Here is an 18,965-nt window from a genome sequence, read left to right on the forward strand (position 1 = left end):
TTTAGAGCTAGTCCTATAGCAATGCAAGCTTCTAGTAGATTTCCCAGCATGATACGTTTTCTCTTTCTTCTGGTTTTCTTAATATGATCCTCATAAAACAGAGGTCTATTCTTTTCAGGAAGACAAGTTTTCTTTTTTTAAAGTCATTTTAACAGTATCTGTCAATGGAATGCTTTAAATCTACAATTGCTTGTTCAAGGCCTACATAACGTGAGTTTTATTTAAAAACATTTTCTCTACTTTCCAGTAGTACTTACCAAATTGGTCTTTGAAGTTCTTCTTAAAACAAAATAAATGACTCAAATTATGGAACCATTGAAATATGGCATCAAGTGGTTGAAAACACATAAAACTCTTTAGAAAATGCTTTAAACTCTTACAACGATTTACATAACCATAGATAGGTACTAGGGCTAAGAGCCTGGGCATGTTGACTCTCTTCTTTACTGTAGATGGAGACAGCTCTGTAGACTATTTTCCTAAGAGTGCAGACCAACTGTATCCTGCCTCATCTTTAGCAAAGAAAGACACTAGCAAGAGACTGAATATAATGGTAAAGAAACTAAAGCATTTGTGTTCCCACCTCTCTACCTCAGGTACCAACTTGGAAATTGGTTCTCCTCTATAGCTCCAGCTCATTGGTTTCATTCATTGGTTGACTAATTTGTCTTCATTTTAAAGTCAGTAATATATCTTCTGCTCAAGGGCAGAAACGCTGATTGCCAACATTTTTTTTTTTTTTTGCAGTACTGGGATTTGAAAACAGGACCTCACAATTTCTAGTCAAGAGGTTTGTTGTTGTTGCTATTTTTGTTTTGTTTTTATTTTTGTTTTTGTTTTTTGTCAGTCGTGGGGCTTGAACTCTAAGCATGGGTGCTGTCCCTGAGCTCTTCAGCTCAAGGTAAGTACACTGCCACTTGAGCCACAGCGCACTTCCAGTTTTCTGGTGGTTAATTGGAGATAAGAGTCTCCCAGACTTTCCTGCCCAAGCTGGCTTTGAGCCACGATCCTCAGATCTCAGCCTGCTGAGTAGTTATGATTACACACGTGAGCCACCACCTGTGCCCAGCCCCTAGGCAAGAGTTTTACCTCTTGAGTCACTCTACTAGTCTTGTTTTTTATTTTTTTTAATTTAATTTAATTTTATTGTAAAGGTCATGTACAGAGAGGTTACAATTGCATAAGTAAGGTATTGAGTACATTTCTTTTTTTAATAAGTTTTTTATTGTGAAAATACTGTACAGATGGGTTACAATTACATGAGCAAGGTAATGAGTACATTTCTTATCAAGCATTGTTACCTCCTCCTTTGTTTTTTCCCTACCATCCCTTCCCTCCCATCTCTACAACTACACCCCCCCACACACACACAAACACCTAAATTGTAAAGTTCGTTTTACGACAGTGTCTTGTGCATCTCATTGTTACAATGGGTCAACCTGTATCCCTATTTAAACAATTTGTTTTTTCCCTTCCTCTCCCCAAATTATATCAACATTAAATACAGTGAAAACAGGGGTTATACCATGGGGGTGGGACATACAAAGCAAAAATAAATCACATGGTACCTTATAAATATAATAAAAACAATAGTAAGAAAGAAAAAAAGAAAAAGAACACTTGTGTCCTTATCTTGGGGTTCATTTTGCTTAACATCATCTTACCTGACCTTTTCTGCTTGTCTCAGACATATACTAGTTATTGCAAATAAGGGAACCCATGGGACTTATTCTTTGTGCCCGGCTGACTTCACTTATTATAACTTTTCACTTAATTTTCACTTAAATTTCACTTAATATAATTTTTTCCAAGTCTTTCCATTTCCTAACAAATGGGGCAATGTTATTCTTTCTGAGGAAGCAAAGAGTTCCATTGTGTATATATACCACATTTTCTTGATCCATTCATCTACTGAGGGGCATCTGGGTTGGTTCCATATCTTAGCTATAGTAAATAATGCTGCAATAAACATAGTTGTGCTGGTAGCTTTAGTGTGGTCTTATTTGTGATCATTTGGGTAAATGCCCAAAAGTGGGATTGCTGGGTCATAGGGGAGCTTTATGTGGAGTCTTTTGAGGAACTACCATACTGCTTTCCAAAGTGGTTGAACAAGTTTACACTCTCACCAACAATGCAGTAGGGTTTCCTTCTGTCCATATCCCGTCCAGCATCTGTTGTTATTAGAGTTCTTTTTTCTTTAGTTTTTCTTTATTTTATTTTATTTTATTTTTTATTGTGAAAATACTGTACAGAGAGGTTACAATTACATGGGCAAGATAACGAGTACATTTCTAATCAAGCATTGTAGCATCCTCCTTTGTTTCCCCTTCCTATCCCATCCCATCCCCCCAATCCTCCCCGCTCCCCCCCAAGTTTGTTTTATACATAACGACTTGTACATCTCATTGTTGCAATGGGTCCACCTGTATCCCTATTTAGACGATTTGTTTTTCCCTTTCCCCTCCACAAATTATACCGACATCAAATACAGTGAAAGCAGGGGTTATACTGCAGGGGAAGGACATACAAAGCAACAAAGAAATAATCTTATAAATGTGTTAGAAACAATCGCATGAAAGAAAAAAATCATTTGAACATGAAAATGGCAATACTTCCCAAGGCTATCCACAGATTCAATGTGATACCCATCAAAATTCCAACCTCATTCTTCAAGGAAATAGAAGAGCCAATTCAAAAATTCATATGGAACAATAAAATATGAATAGCAAAAATGATCCTCAATAGAAAGAACACTGCTAGAGGAATATCAATACCAAATTTCAAACTACTACAAAGCAGCTTGGTACTGGCACAAGAACAGACCTCAGGACCAATGGAATAGAATTGAAAACCCAGAAATGAACCTACTGACCTATAGCCATCTAATCTTTGATAAGGGAGCTAAAAAAAATAGAATGGAAGACAGCTTCTTCAGTAAATGGTGCTGGCAAAATTGGTTAACTACTTGTAGAAAACTAAAGCTAGATCCTTATATATCATCCTGCACCAGAATCAACTCCAAGTGGATCAAAGACCTCGAAGTCAAAGCAGACACTCTGAAATCATTACAGGATGGAATAGGATAAATCCTAGGTCTCCTTGGTACAGGCCGAAATTTTCTTAATAGAGACCCAGAAACACAACAAATCAAATCATTTCTTTTTTGGCTAGAGAGGTTGAGCATTTCTTCATGTGTCTATTGGCCATCTTTCCTCTTCAGAGAAGTTTCTCTTTAAATCTTTAGCCCAGTTTTTTATTGGGCAGTTGTATCTTTGAGGATTTGTTGTTGGGGGATTTAATTTTTTTGAGTCCCAGGTATATTGTAGATATGAGACCCTTGTCCATTGTATGGCTAGTGAAGATCAGAATAAGTCAGATGATGCCTAATGTCCCATGTCAAATATTATGTCTTGAAATCCTGATATCAATTTAAATCCTGATATTAATCCAAATTCATCTTTTCTTTTAAAAAATAGAATGATCTATACACTTGTCAGTGCATAGCTCTAAACAAAAGTGATATTTGAGGGACTGTAAACTGTATCACACCACGACACAGTATATTGAGGCCACATAATACAGTGAACATTTTTGGAATAGGAATTAGGACAAGTTTTTCATAGGTCTTGGAGACTCCTGAATTCTGTGACCTTACATAATCAGTGCAGGCTCCAAAGCCTTCACTGGTACATTGTATAATGAATATCCAATGAATGGCTTAAAGTTAATTATCCTTACCTGAATCATTCATGAACTTCAAAATATCTAACCAGTTTCTCTATGGTTGGCCTTACAAATCCTGAACTCTAATGTAATCATAAGCTCTATATTGTATTTTAAAATAATGGTACTATTCTTTTTTTTTGGCCTTCCCCCCCCTTTTTGTCTGTTGTAGGGCCTAGGCTATCCCTAATCCTTTTTGTTCAGTGCTAGCACTCTACCACTTTTTGAGCCACAGCTCTACTTCCAGTTTGGGGGTAGTTAATTAGAGTAAGAGTCTCAAGGATTTTCCTGTCTGGGCTGGCTTTGAACCATGATTCTCAGTTCTCAGCCTCCTGATTAGCTAGGATTACAGTCATGAGCCACCAGTGCCCAAAATGATACTATTCTTATTGAGACCTAAATCAAAGGAAAATACACTGTTATCTAACTTCCTAGACAAATTTCAAAAGCAAATGTATATTTATCTTGCCTTTTGCTTGGACAGATTGAAGACTTTGTTCAACTATATTTCCTGCATCATTCTGTGGTATAAAATACCAGGTTGCAATACTTCTCCACTATAGATATGTTTAATCGGAGTAGTTGATGGGTTTGCTAGGGTCAGAGTATTCTGTATACATTCAAAATCTGTATGTTGAGGCTTAATCACTACTATAATAGTGTTAGGTTATAGAATCATTGGGAGGTATTAGGTCATATAGAAGGAGATTTCACAAAGAGCAACAGTAATATATAAAAGTGACCCTAAAAATCTGCCTTTATTTTTTTTTTCTTTTTCTTCCGGTTCTAGAGCTTGACCTCAGCCTGGGTGCTATCCACTGACCAGGAAGCATTTCTGGCTTTTTCTGAGTATTAGTGGTAAGAATCCTAAAGGACTTTCCTGCCTGGGCTGGCTTCCCACTGTGAGCCTCAGATCTCATTCTGTGTAGCTAGGATTACAAGTGTGAGTCAAGGCATCTATCATGTGAAGTTACAACAAAAGTTGCCATTTAGAAGCCAAGAAACAAACCTTTACAAGAAACCTTAATCTTCGGTTTGCCAGACTCTAGAACTGGAAGCCATAAATCTCTCACATCCAAAAGCTAAGGATTTTATGTTGTGGTTTGTTGTTGTTGTTGTTGTTGTTGTTATAGTGGTCCAAATGAAGTAAATCAATGTCATCAGACCCTATTAAATTGTCTATAACCATTTCTTTTTGTGTGGATATATATATATATATATATATATATATATATATATATGTGTGTGTGTGTGTGTGTGTGTGTGTGTGTGTGTGTGTATATCTCCTGGACAACCTCATAGCTTTCAATAAAATTTCAAATGGCATTTTTAATCCCTCCAGGAGGTGAAAATATTGCTTATGCCTTCTTAGTGTTTTGAAAAGGTACATACATATACAGACAGATACACACACAGACAGACAGACCCACATACACCACAGCTAAAACTTAACAGTGGTCAAAGTTATTGCTACCATAACTTCAAAGGAGAAGGAAAGAGGAAAGGCAGAGTAGAAAGAATACAAAGAAAATGAGCTATTTGGAGACACTTTATGACACTGAAAAGAAAATACAAAAAATAGTCCTAATGATAGATTATTTTTCTTAAAATCTACTAACCCAGTCTGGTGCCAGTGGTTCATGCCTATAATTCTAGCTACTCAGGAGGCTGAGATCTGAGAATAGCTGTTCAAGGCCAGCCCTGGCAGGAAAGTCCGTGAGACCTATCTCACAGAAGTGGCTAGAGTGGTAGAGCACTCGCTTTGAACTGAAGAGCTGAGGGGACAGCACCCAGGCCCAGAGTTCAAGCCCTACAACCAACCAAAAAAAAAAATCTACTAACCCAATTGAAGTACTATCACTGGCAGAAAGTATAATATTTACCCAATTGTTAGTTACTAATGTTATGTTTCAGAATGTTAAAAAGAAACAAGCATCACTATGACATGGTACATTATTATGAATCCTTTATGGAGAGAAGGCTTGGGAAAACCTAGGAATAATTCAACAATCTTTAATCCTGACTACTTTGGACCATCTACTGTCTTTGGTATCCTCCTGAACTCTACAACCCGTTACTAAACCCTGTTTTAGAGTCAGATCTTACACCTGACTGCACATACAACTGAATGTTATCATGGGATACTGATGGTAACTAATCATTGACCTAGTATAATGCATACTTCATATAAAGTACATACTTCATGTAAAATGTTTAAGGCATTTACTATTATTAACAAGGTTATAGACAAGAAAGCTAAATTGTAGAAAGTTTAAGTAATTTATCCTGGGTCATAGAATTAGAAAGTAGACAGGACAAGATTTATGCACAGTTAGTAATACTTCAAAGCATACAATATTGTTTGGCTTATAAAAATGTAACATAAATTTGTTCATATGCTCAGCTTTCACCATTCCATGTTTCATCATTTTCATGTTAGATCTTTCTTGGTTCTACTCCACAGTAGTCTCCGAAGTTCCTTCTAGATTGAACCTTTCCAATAGTCACCTCGGTTCATTAAGGAGGTGACATTAGAGAGAACTTGACTGCCATTCTTACTGGTCAGTTGTGACTAAATTGAATCTTTTGTGACAAAAAATGAAGCTGAAATATTGCTTTCTCAAATTGGGAGTAAAGTCTAAATAGTCTCATTTTGTAGATTACGTGTAAACTGAGTCTAGTATGTTGGCCAGGAGAAAGTTCTATGTTGTGAGTGTCTAATTACTTTATATAAAAATGCATCCTAAACTTGACAATTCATATACCATTTCCATTAACTTCTTTTCATCATGGGGAATCTAAATTAGTATTTATTTACTATTTTTATTCCAATACACTTACTGATTTTGTAGTAAAGAGAAAATAAATGAAAGCTTATTTCCTCAAATTGAATTAAATACTAGTATCAGTTATCATCAAAGGCATTTTTAAAAAAACCAACAATAAAACAAAACATATTGTTAAACTGGTTTTATTGTCTTTTAAAGCTGTGATTCTTGAATATGCTTTCTTAAGAAATATTACAGGAAAATTTAGTACTAAACCAGATTAGTCTTTATTCTAGTCAAAATGTTAAAGGAGAATGAAGAAGAGTATTAATATTCTTAATACTCTTAAATGTCATGTCAGCTAAAATTCATTTTGAGCAATATGGTCTTACAGAAATATGTAAATCTTATATAAAATTTAATTTGAAAAATAAATTGAAATTGAAAAATTAAAACAAGAGAATGAATTCTTAATATTTCACTTGAACTCATACCCAAAATATTTTTTAACAAATGAAATCAATTAAAAATGTATTTATGAGGGCTTATTAACTTGCCCTAGAAGATTTTTTTTTCAACTCTGAAATCTCAGTGCTCAAACTGTACCTGTCACATTAAAGTGCTCAGTATCCACAGGTGTCAACTGGCTACTGTATTCAATAGCATAAGAGCTTATAGTGTACTCTTTAGGATATACAGGTTGAAGTCAGCATGCCTGGGCTGTGGGGGTTATGACTCCTAGCAATCAGTTAACCTTTCTAGACTTCAGTTTCTGTGCATAGAAAATAAGAGGAAGTTATTGGCTGTCCCTATGATTTCAAGCTGACCTGCTCTACTGTGATTTCCACTTGTTTCTTTTCTGTTGAAACTCTCCTTAACACCTCATCCTTAATTCCTGGAAATCTTCAAAGAACAGGTTTCACCACAGCCTTCCAAAGAGCTTGCATCTCCCTCCAAATAGAGGTGTTTGATGCAGCAGTGTGACAAGAGCTGTGACTGAAGCCCAGAGCTGTGGGAGTGCTGAAGCAGAACTCCTTGTGCAATGTCAAAGTTTCCTGGAGAAGTTGACTCTAATATTGTGAAATATATATCTATATATCTTAAGTATATATATGATATATATGTGATTTATATATATCTTAAGTATATATATGCTATATATGTTATCTATCTACCTATCTCTATCTATCTAATCTATCGATCTATTTTGTCCCCATGTCCCTGTTTCCTGACAATTAGCTCTTAAAACTCTGGAATCTCTGGCGCAATGAGTGCAAGTTGGGGTTTTGTTTTGTGCTGCTGGGAATCAAACTCAGGGACTTGTGCATACTCCTTAAAGTGCTCTACCACCATGCTACTTCCTGAGCTGCAACTCATATGTTAATGCAATGACCAAAGATTTTGTTCCCTAACACCCCGAAGGTGGGGACTGCCAAACCAAAAGACTAAGATAAAAATTCTTGTTACTTTTAATCTCACATCACCTCCAGCCTTCATAGAGAGAAAGAAAGCTGAAGTCAATTACCAGTAGCTAATGATTTAGCCAATCATTATGTAATGAAGCTTCAACAGAAATCCACAAGGGTAGTGTTTGGAGAGTGTCCGTAATGATGAACATCTGCTTCCCTTGACATCAAAACCCCCAATTCCACAGGATCAGAAATTCCTGTTTTCAGCACACTTCCAGACCTTACTCTATGTAGCTCTTTATCTAGATGTTCAGTTGTATCCCATATAATATCATTTATAAACAAACCACTAACTCTATACTTCATTGAGTTCTGTATGATCTCCTAGAAAGTTAACTAAAGCCAAAGAGGCCGTGGAAATTCTAGTTTATAGCTGATTGGTCAGAAGCACAGGTTACAACCTGTGCTTCCATTGGCATCTGAAGTAGGGCAACATATGCTGAGACTATCTCCAGGCAGGGCCAGAGTTTAATGGAATTGGAGGACATCAAGTTGGTTGGTGTCTGCTTGTGAATCAACTAATTCACTCAGTATGTGGGAATACTATACATCAGGTATCAAAAGCATTAAGTGTGTGAGAGCAGAAAGTAGTAAGAAGCCTTTTGATTTGCTCTTGTATCTTGCAGAACCATTTAAATAATTCCAGGAAAAATAAATAGAAAATAGCTAGGCAATGAGCAAGAAAAATGTTCTACATAGAGGAAATAAATGTAAAGCCTTAGTACCTTTGGGAAACTCCAAGTAAAGGGTATCTACCAGATCTCAGCATAGGAGTGGTAGTGAGAAATGAAAAATGTGGATGTAGTAAATAGTAAGGACCTCATATGACATTGAAGGATTTAAATATTATCTTAAAAGCTGAGGAACACTGGAGGCTATAACTGGAATACGTATTAGCAATTGGTATTGGTGTGTGGCTACAAATCAGAGAAGGAATGTGAGAGAGTCATAACTAAAAAATAGCAAGGGGACGATGAAGGAACTGTTCAGGCATATAGATCAAAAAGTAGGAAATGAATGGGAAAATCTCCATGAGGCAGAATCTACAGCTAAAGTAATTTATTTCTTGGTTTAGGGAAAACAAATGAAAGTAGAAAGGCATTCCAAGTTTTTGCTTAGTAATTAAATAATGGTGACATTCCTTAAAACTGAGACTGGGAAAGAGTAAAAAGTTTGTTCACAATATTTTGAGAATATTCTCTAAAAGTTCTAGAAACTACCAAAGCATTGTGGATGGGCTTTGGAAGATTTCACACAGCAGAACTAGCTTACTGGTATTTACCATCAGCTAAGTGTGGACCTTTGTCTCTACCCAGATAGGAATTATCAGGGAAAGCACTTCAATTGCTGAAAATCTCAGAGCCTAGAATGCCCAAGGCCTAGAGCTTGGATGGGCATACCCAGAAGCTTACAACTCCAAACCTGATAGCTAGGAAACTATTGTCCTAGGCTTTAGAAGCCAGACACTTATAGCTCTAATGATCATATTAGAAATATATTGATCTGGGCATTAACCATTAGTGGCTCCAGCACTTGGTAGCTGTTGTTAAGGTTTGACTTCTAGTAACATGACAGCAGCAGAAAATAGCAGCTGATAGTACCTCAGGTGTTACAGCTCTCATACAGTATTGTGTGCTAGAACTCCTAGCCCTAGTGTAACACATGTTACCGATCTGTGAGGATATTGGGACTATAAACCTTTGACAGGAACTAGTGTTACAATTTTCAGGTCTAGGCTGTCTATGGCTCTTGGTCCTTTATGCTTGACATCTCCCCAGATCTCGAAGTTTGCAGCTTCCCTTTTGAATTTCTTGTATCCCTAGCCACTGTTCCCCACTATTTCTGACCTAGAAGCTCTCTGAAACTCTTTGGCTGGCACATCTTAACTACTGCTTCTAATGCTGCTGCTGCTGCTGCTACAGCTAACATAGGCTATTTCTCTGCTGACATTTCTGTGGTTGATAATCTCTTTTTTCTATCACTGGTTCCTCAGTTCTACTAATGATAAAAGTCAAAAGTTGGCAAGACAATAACTCACAAAAGAGGTGACATTCTTCAAAAAGAAATGTACTCATTATCTGCCTTATAAAATAACCGCAATCCCTCTGTACATCATCTCTATTATATATATATATATATATAATATACATATGTTATATGTAATATATATGTGTATATAACGAAGCTTCTGTTACCCTCCAGGGGGCAGCATGGGAGGGTATCTCCCATCTGGTTAAGAAAGTGAGCTGAACCACCGGCTTCTATGCTAAAAAGTAGATGTGGGAAGGGTGTTGTCATCGATCAAGGTTCAGTCCCCCATGTAAGAAGGTGATTGTGCACACACCAGTCACAGGCCTTATGCTGGGGAAGTGCTCTCCTTGCTTGGGTTAAAATGGCTGGAAGCCCTCTAAACTTCACTTAAGGTTTGTGATATATAACACCTAGCAAAGTCTGTTTGAAATAGTCCTGGCTGGGACATTGCCTTCTAGAGATGGAATTGTACTGCAAATAGCAAGCTGCTATGGTGGTCTTGTAACTTCTTCAAGACATTTCATGCTAGTCTGGCATGAGGGAAGTGTGGCTACCTGCTTAGCTGATAGTCCTTTCCAGGAAACTGGGGCACTATAGAAAGTTCTAACAATTTTCAATTAGGCAATCAAATCATGCAGCCCCCCCCCCTCATCTTAGCCTATTTAAAAGAAAAATAACATTAAAGGTAGTGCTTACAATGAAGACATAACACTAACATTTATATTGTTTTAATAATACTTAGTAGTGCTTTACCAATGCTTAATTTCTGGCCTAGGGACCCAAGGAGAAATGTGCCCTTCTAATCTATCTCATTGATAAGAGTTATGTTTCTTTCATATTCACTGGCAAGGTAAGAAAGCAGTTCATCAAGTATAATTATACAGAGGTTTTTGTTTTGTTTTGTTTTTGTTGTTATTGTTTTGTCCTTCGTGGCTTGAACTCTGGGCCTGGGTACTGTCCCTCAGCTCTTCAGCTCAAGGCAAGTGCTCTACCACTTGAGCCACAGTGCCACATCTGGCTTTTTCTGGCTTATGTGGTGCTGAGGAATCGAACCCAGGGCCTCATACATGCAAGGCAAGCATTCTACCACTGAGCCAGCTTCCCAGCCCAATACAGAGCTTTATAGTCTGAAGTTATATCTTTTTTTCATAGAAATCTTAGATCACACTATAAATGAGACAAAACTATTACAGTAGTGACTTCTCTGAGCTACCTGGAATATCTTCTTACAGAATAATTTGGCTTTTAGAACTTATAAATTGCAAAAGGACAATTTGTCTATCTATCATCATTTTTAGTCTCACTTGGACAGCTAAGGTGAGGCTTGAGATCTTTATCAAAGCCAAATACGAGCTTCCCTCTGGGTTCAGGAAGAGCCAGGTACAGAGTTCAGGTCAGTGTGGCTACTCTAATGGCCTTTAGTTCTTTTCACTGTGTATGGTCCCAGCGGCCTCATATGCACTTCACTTGTCCTGATGTCTACAATCATCACTGAAATGCAAAAGATTAGAAAAAGAAAACATTAAATATCAGACACAGAAATCACCAACCAAAGCCGGGTGCCGGTGGCTCACACCTGTAATCAGGAGGCTGAGATCTGAGGATCACAGGGCTGGCTTTGAGACTCTTACCTCCAATAAACCACCAAAAAACTGGAAGTGGCGCTGTGGCTCAAGTGGTAGAGCTCTTGCCTTGAGCTGAAGAGCTGAGGAACAGCGACCAGGCCCAGAGTTCAACCAATTTCTCACTAAAAGCACAGAGATAAAAAAAAGTTCTGCTAGCAAAAGAAAAAAATATACATATATATCTATACATATCTATATAAAAGACAAGCCTGAAAGGAATGGAAGAATTTCTTTTGAACCAAAGTTTGAAAAACAAAAGTTATAAAATAAATCTTTGGTAATAATTAACTAAAAGAAAGGGTTAAATGATTATTTCTGAAGGCACTTGTATAGTTAAGAGCCCCTAAACCAATATCTCAGGCAGACATTCATCGATAGAAAGTCATAGTCAGCTCATTATTTTTCTTTGCAAATTATAACAACTGGAATGAAGATAATTAAATTCCCTAACTTAGGCATTTTGTTAAATTGAAACCTCAAATGTGGCAGTCTCACATATACTGAAATCAGTAGACTATTGTCAAAATTAAAATGACAATGTACCACTGGGCATGCTATTTATTTAGGAGGGAATTATGCCAAGGCAAAATCTATCTTTCACTCTAATGAAAACTTGCTGGCTATTTTTAAAAACATTGATTGGTAATGACTTCCTCTTGACAGCTGTTCAGACACACTAATTTTTGTTCACTGCCTAAACCGAATGTCCCTGGTCTAACAGAAATCTTAAAGCAAACAAGACTTCAAATAAGTCACTGCTCTCAAGTGTTTTCAATTCTGTCCAGTTCAATGGTGAGTGAAGCTGGTTAGGGAAGGATGGTTTGTCTTCCAGTTTTAGTGTTCTCAAAACATATTGTTGTGGTTAGTAAGCATGACAAGAGCTCTCTAAATTTAGCAAACATTTTCATTCCCTTGACCAAGCCCACCCACTACACTGGAGAAAACTTTGATTTTTATCTACACTCATCTGGGTAATGTAAACCCCTCAGGCTCTGAAAAGCCAACTGAACTGGAAAGCTGTAGGCAAAGATGTCAAAGAAATACATAACCTCTGAGTCTGAAGAGGATAACTCAGACTCCTGACAATTTTATGTTGGTTTTTGAACTGTTTGTCACCTATCCGCATCAGATCCCCTTTCTTTCCTGGGAGAGGACCTGGAAGAATACATAAGAGGATAGAAAACTTGATCTCTAAGTGTCAGTCTTTAACACTTTCTATGGCTCATAACCAAACAGAAGTCAGTCTTTCATGTCACATTCTCCCTTTGTGTTGGTGACTTTAAATGTGTTCTGCTTTCTTAAAAGTTTAAAAATATGTGTTAAAAATATATATAGCATATAATAGTTATTAATTAGCAATAGCTGAATAAGTCACAATAAACTTTGACTACAAGTAGAAGGAAAAATCTATGATTCTGAACAAATCTTTAATGTTTCCAAGCTTACTACAAATATACAGCAAATTGTGAGGAAAGGGAGAGATAACAATTATTCAAGATGAGACAAAACCAGTTAATTATAGGAATTTGTTCAGTCATATGTCCTATCTTAATAGTTTATGAAGATTTTAGGCTCTGTGTTGTACTATGTGAATGACTTTAGGTACCTTCTTAAATAGTTTGAGACACATGACAATTCATTATTGTCTCTGATCCTATCAACCCAAGAAAGTGTAGAAAAATGCTTTGAGCATTATTTACATCTTGAGATTACACCTTCTTATGTTTTGGGAATTTATATGTAAATATTTTTAAATTATAGTTTTTCCATTTTATTATCCAAACTAGATGCATTCTGATGTTTAATTAGAAACAGATTATGTACTTTAATATTTGTATTCCGTATTAAGGGAGAAAGGTATGGCTCAAAGGTAAATAAACCTATATAGATTAATGATTATCTATTTCTACTATAGAACAGATAGCATTGGGTATTAAAAATAAGCCAGACAATTTCAGTATATTTTCTTTTTTGTTAGGATTTCAATATTTCTTTTAAAAAGATACAAAAATGGTGTCAATAAGTACACAGAATGATACCCAACATCACTACCTCAGGGGAAATGCAAGTTAAACCATCATGTGATATTCAATTTACCCTAGTGATGGGAATATAGTAAAAAGGAGAGAGAGAGAGCATGGAGAAAATCAGGACCATCATAGACTACTTATGGTAAGAATGTAAAATAGTGTAACTTTTGGACATTAAATAACTTGCTGCACCATACATGACTATACGAAGTATTACTCTATTTGGTAACTATAGTAAAATACAGTTTATTTGTATTCTTTCATATTCCCTTTCTCATTGTAGTTGATATAGGAAAGAGTATAAAATTCCCTTAGTACTAATATACTGAGAATACTTTATATATATGAAATTACTGAGTTCTACTATTTAGTTCAGTACTAAGCTTCATATGTCCAAACAGGTTGTTTAATCAGATTATGCTTTATTAGCATTGCCTCAAATTCTTGGTTGAACATAGGTTTCTAGTGTGAAATTGACTATATATACAATTTCACAATAGAAACTTGAGTTTTATATATATATATAGCATTTATATAACACACATATATATATAACTCAATATTATATTGTAATAAGCTTATCTTATAATATAAACTCTAATTGTAGGGACTTACAATAAATCATGTTCATCAAGAAGCAGACAATATTTATTTTGGACTTATCTCAAGGTCAACAACTAAGAGGTAGGAAGAAGAATGGAGTAAAGGGAGAAATCCAAAAAAGTCACAATAAAGGTCCAAGTGATCCTACTGGGATGGTAGGAATGGTCTTGTGGAGTTCTGGGCCTAGTGGTTAGACGTTTATATACTGACCAGTCACTGAATATGGACTCTTCAAGATAAGGCCATTTTCCCAAGGAACCTCAAGCCATCAATTCTCAGTAGCTAGGAGAATTAGTGCTTTCAGTCTTGATGAGTGAAGCAAGAAATCTGAATAAAGTAACCTAGATAGAAAATACATGTGTTTAGTTTCTAGATGCAATAGAGGAGCTCTTTTACCTCTTTTCCTTCAGAAGAGAGACATAACATTAAGTGTTCTGCCAATCCTAGGCCTTTACATGAACATACCACATGAGAGGTTACTGAATGATATTCCCCTGAAGGTTGAGGTCAACATTCTTATTTTAATATCTTTAAAGTGTTATACAAAGACGTTTCAACTCAGCCTGTCAATTTATGAGTATAATACATTTCAATTGGTGTCACTCTGCTCATTTTTTCCTCTATGTAGCCTAACCTCTTCTATCCCTTCAAGTTATCTAGTTTGTTTTTCACATATGTATATTGAGTATTATGACTATATTCATATAACATTCTCCTCTCAATTTTTGTGGCCTTCAGACAAAATATGTTCCAGCTACCTCATATTCATTCTGTTAAACTGTCAGACCACTCTGGAAAGCAGTATGGAGGTTCCTCAAAAGACTACATAGAGCTCCCTTGTGACCCAGCAATCCCACTTTTGAGCATTTACCCAAAGGATCACAAACAAGGTCATACCAAAGCTACAGCACAACCATGTTTATCACAGCATTATTTACCATAGCTAAGATATGGAACCAACCCAGATGCCCCTCAGTAGGTGAATGGATCAAGAAAATGTGATATACACAATGGAATTCTATACCTCTGTCAGAAAAAAAAAATGACATTGCCTCTTTTGTTAGGAAATGGAAAGACTTGGAAAAAAGCACATTAAGTGAAGTAAGCCAGGCCCAAAGAAACATAGGTCCCATGGTTTCCTTTGTTTGCTGTGACTAGTACATGTCTAGGATAAGCAGGGTAGGTCAAAGTTATGTACATATGACCATTTGAGATAATGTTAAGCAAAATGTACCCCAAGACAGAGACACAAGAGCTTTTTTTTCTCTTTCTTGCTAACGACGTTTTTAATGTACTTACAATACACTATGTGATTCTTTTGTTTCTATTGTATCTTCTTCCCCCATGGTATAACCCCTGTTTTCACTGGATTTGATACTGCTGCTCTGCACTTTGTATATATCTTTTTGTAATTTGGGAAGGGGAAGGGATATTTCAGAATGCTTAAATGAGGATGCAGGCTGACTCATTGTGACGACGAGATGTATAGGACACTATATTGAAAATGAACTTGACAATGTTGGGGTGGGGGGGGCGGGAGGACTTGGGGAGGTAGGTAGGGAAGTGATGGTAGGGGGAAAATAAAGGAGGAGGTAACAATGCTCGCTATGATATGTACTCATTACCCTACTCATGTAACTGTAACCCCTCTGTACAACATTTTTACAATAAAAAATTAATTAAAGTGTCAGCTGTTCAAAGGAATGACATCATGGGAACCCACCCCTACAAATCCTATACTTCAATCTTCTGATTGTGAAACACTCTCATGCTTCACCTGCTACTAAGCTCAAAAAAACAAGAAGTCCTTGCTACTCGATTTCTGAACAAATCAAGTACTTTCTAAAGCAGAAGGGAATTCCAAAGCATAATTTACAGATCATACCAGAAAATTGTGCAAATACATGTAGAAGAAACTTTCCTGAAATTGATTTAATTAAATTTAATTGTATTGACTGATTAACAATCATCAGCTCACTGTTTCTACTGAATTCAATAAGTGGTATGCATAGTGAGGAGGAATCAGTCAATGTAGTATCTTAAGTATTACTGTTTTTACCAAATGTCTTAAATAATTCAGTTAGACTTATTAAGTATCTGTCACTTTTCATATATACCAAGATACATATATAAAAATAAATCATGTGATTCTTTCACAATCCAGCAAAATGACCACCATAAGCTAACAATTTTAGGAAAACAAGGTAAGAATTTTATTGGAAAAGCCGTAGGAACCCATGATCAAAGCAGAAATGATGTCATTGAAAAGATGAAACATCATGAATATCTGTATGTGTACAGTTATCTTTCATTGGAGAAGCTTGTCATAAGAAAAAGAAAATCTGGGGCTGGGAGGGTGGCTCAGTGGTAGAGTGCTTGCCTTGCATGCATGAAGTCCTGGGTTCGATTCTTCAGCATCACATAAGCAGAAAAAGCTGTGGCGCTGTGGCTCAAGTAGTAGAGAGCTAGCCTTGAGCTGAAGAGCTGAGGGACAGTACTCAGACTCAGAGTTCAGGCCCCATAAACACTACCAACAACAACAAAAGATCTCTCATCAGTACTGTAGACTTCCCAGCAGAAAAATATCAGAACTGAAAGAATCCATGAAACATTCTAGGATATTTTTTAGGATTGAGAATTTTTATCTTCTGCCATCTCCAAGAACACACTCCTCTCTTTTATAACTTCCATTCCTCCAGCTTCTGTACCAGAATATTTGACTAAAATATATAAAAGAAGACAGAAAAGAAGATTAGACCCAAATATGACTGAACATGATCGTTAGAATCGAGCAAATTGAATGATGGAAATGTTCACACACATTCCTCCGCATTTATGTCATTATAAATGAAAATTTTTCTAACTCTTTCTGCTCCTTCCTAACTGCCACTACAAAGATATTTTTCTTTGTTAGCCATCTGCTAATTAACAGAAATGGAATTCTTATGTGTCGTAGAGCCTTGTGACAACAAAAGCTAATTGCTAGAAATCATTTCTTGCTTTTCTTATTGCTTTCTCCACATCCCTTCCTCCTTCATTATTTTTTAGGCAAAACATATGACACTTATATGGAATAAGGTATAAATACTACTTACCAGGTTCTCAGATACATAAGGATGGTATCATCACACTTTATATACAATTAAAATTGGCTATAAATGAATAGCATGTGTGGACATGTAATAAGAATGTGAAAGAAAAGCAGTTAAATCCCTTAAGATTTGTTCTGTGGCCTAACATGTGGAGCATGTTCTCCATGCACTACAGAAGAATATCTTACAATGCTATGGAGGGGTGTGATGTTATGATTTGTCTGGGACACCCAAGAAACCCAATTAGTCTCTAATGTTGCACAAGTTCTCTGCTTCCTCAGTGATCATCAATCTCATTGTTTTTTCTTAATAAAGGTAGGAGTATCGAGATCCCCTATTGTCATTCTACTTCTATTTGTTTGTTTATTTATTTTATTTTTGTCAGTTGTGGGGTTTGAACTCTGGGCCTGGGCGCTGTCCCTCAGCTCTTCAGCTCAAGGTTAGTGCTCTCCCACTTGAGCTACAGTGCCACTTCCGGTTTTCTAGTGGTTTATTGGAGAAGAGAGTTTCACGGATTTTTCTGTCCTGGCTGGCTTTGAACGGCGATCCTCAGATCTCAGCCTCCTGAGTAGCTAGGATTAGAGGCATGAGCCACTGGCGCCTGGCTTGTTGCTTATTTCTTTATGTCAATGTTTGCTACATATTTTTGAGTTCCCAGATGTCAGGTACATGTGCTTATAATTATTGTATCTTAGCGAATTGATTCCTACAGCATCATGTAATGCTCTTGTCTCATATTGCAGTTATAAATTGAAGTCTATTTTTCCACACAGAATTATGGTCCCATTGCTCTATTTTGGTTATCATTTTTCCTGGGACATCTTTTCTTTTCATCCTTTAACTTTTAGCTATGTGTTCTTAGAGTCATCTGTAGACAACAGTTTTTTGATTGAGAAGTTTAATCCATTCATCTTGCTGTTTTCTGTGTATCTTGTTTTACATTTTTCTTATTCTTTTCTTGTTACCTTCCTTTAGATACTGTTGATTATTTTTATAGTGACATGCTTTGAATCCTTTCTCGTTTTCGCTTGAAAATCTATAAATATTTTCTTTATGGTTACCAAAGTGGCTTCATACTTAAGACAACTTAAAAAGGGAAATAACTCAGTCACTTTCTCTACTCCTCTATATACCCTTATTCTGTCATTATTGTTACTTTTTGAGACCCCCGTCTCAGCTAATCCAGTCTACCTTCAAAATCTGGATCCTCCTTTTCTATATCTCATTGTTACAGTGGTCAACCTGTATCCTTAGTTAAGCATTTTGTTTTTTCTCTTCCCCTCCTTTGAATGAGAAAAGTCTATATACAAAATGCAGAGCACCAACAATCAAATACAGAGAAAACTTCAGTGAGGAGAAGGGAGTAGTTGGAGAAGTGGGGAGGGACAGTTAGGGGGAAAAGGAGGGGGCAACAATACTCCATAGGAAATGTATTACCTTACTCATATAACTGTAACTCCTCTGTATGCATTTTTACAAAAAAAAAAACATACAAAGAAATTTCTCGATCCTCTTGCCTTAGCCTCTAGTGTGCTGGAATTATGGCACTATCACACCCAGATGTAGTCATACAGTTTTGTAAGTATTGTCACATTCTTAATTACATAAATTCAATATCAGAAAG

The sequence above is a fragment of the Dipodomys merriami genome, unplaced genomic scaffold, assembly GCF_024711535.1.
Source record: "Dipodomys merriami isolate MVZ:Mamm:240054 unplaced genomic scaffold, mDipMer1.0.p SCAF_21, whole genome shotgun sequence".
Taxonomy (NCBI): domain Eukaryota; kingdom Metazoa; phylum Chordata; class Mammalia; order Rodentia; family Heteromyidae; genus Dipodomys; species Dipodomys merriami.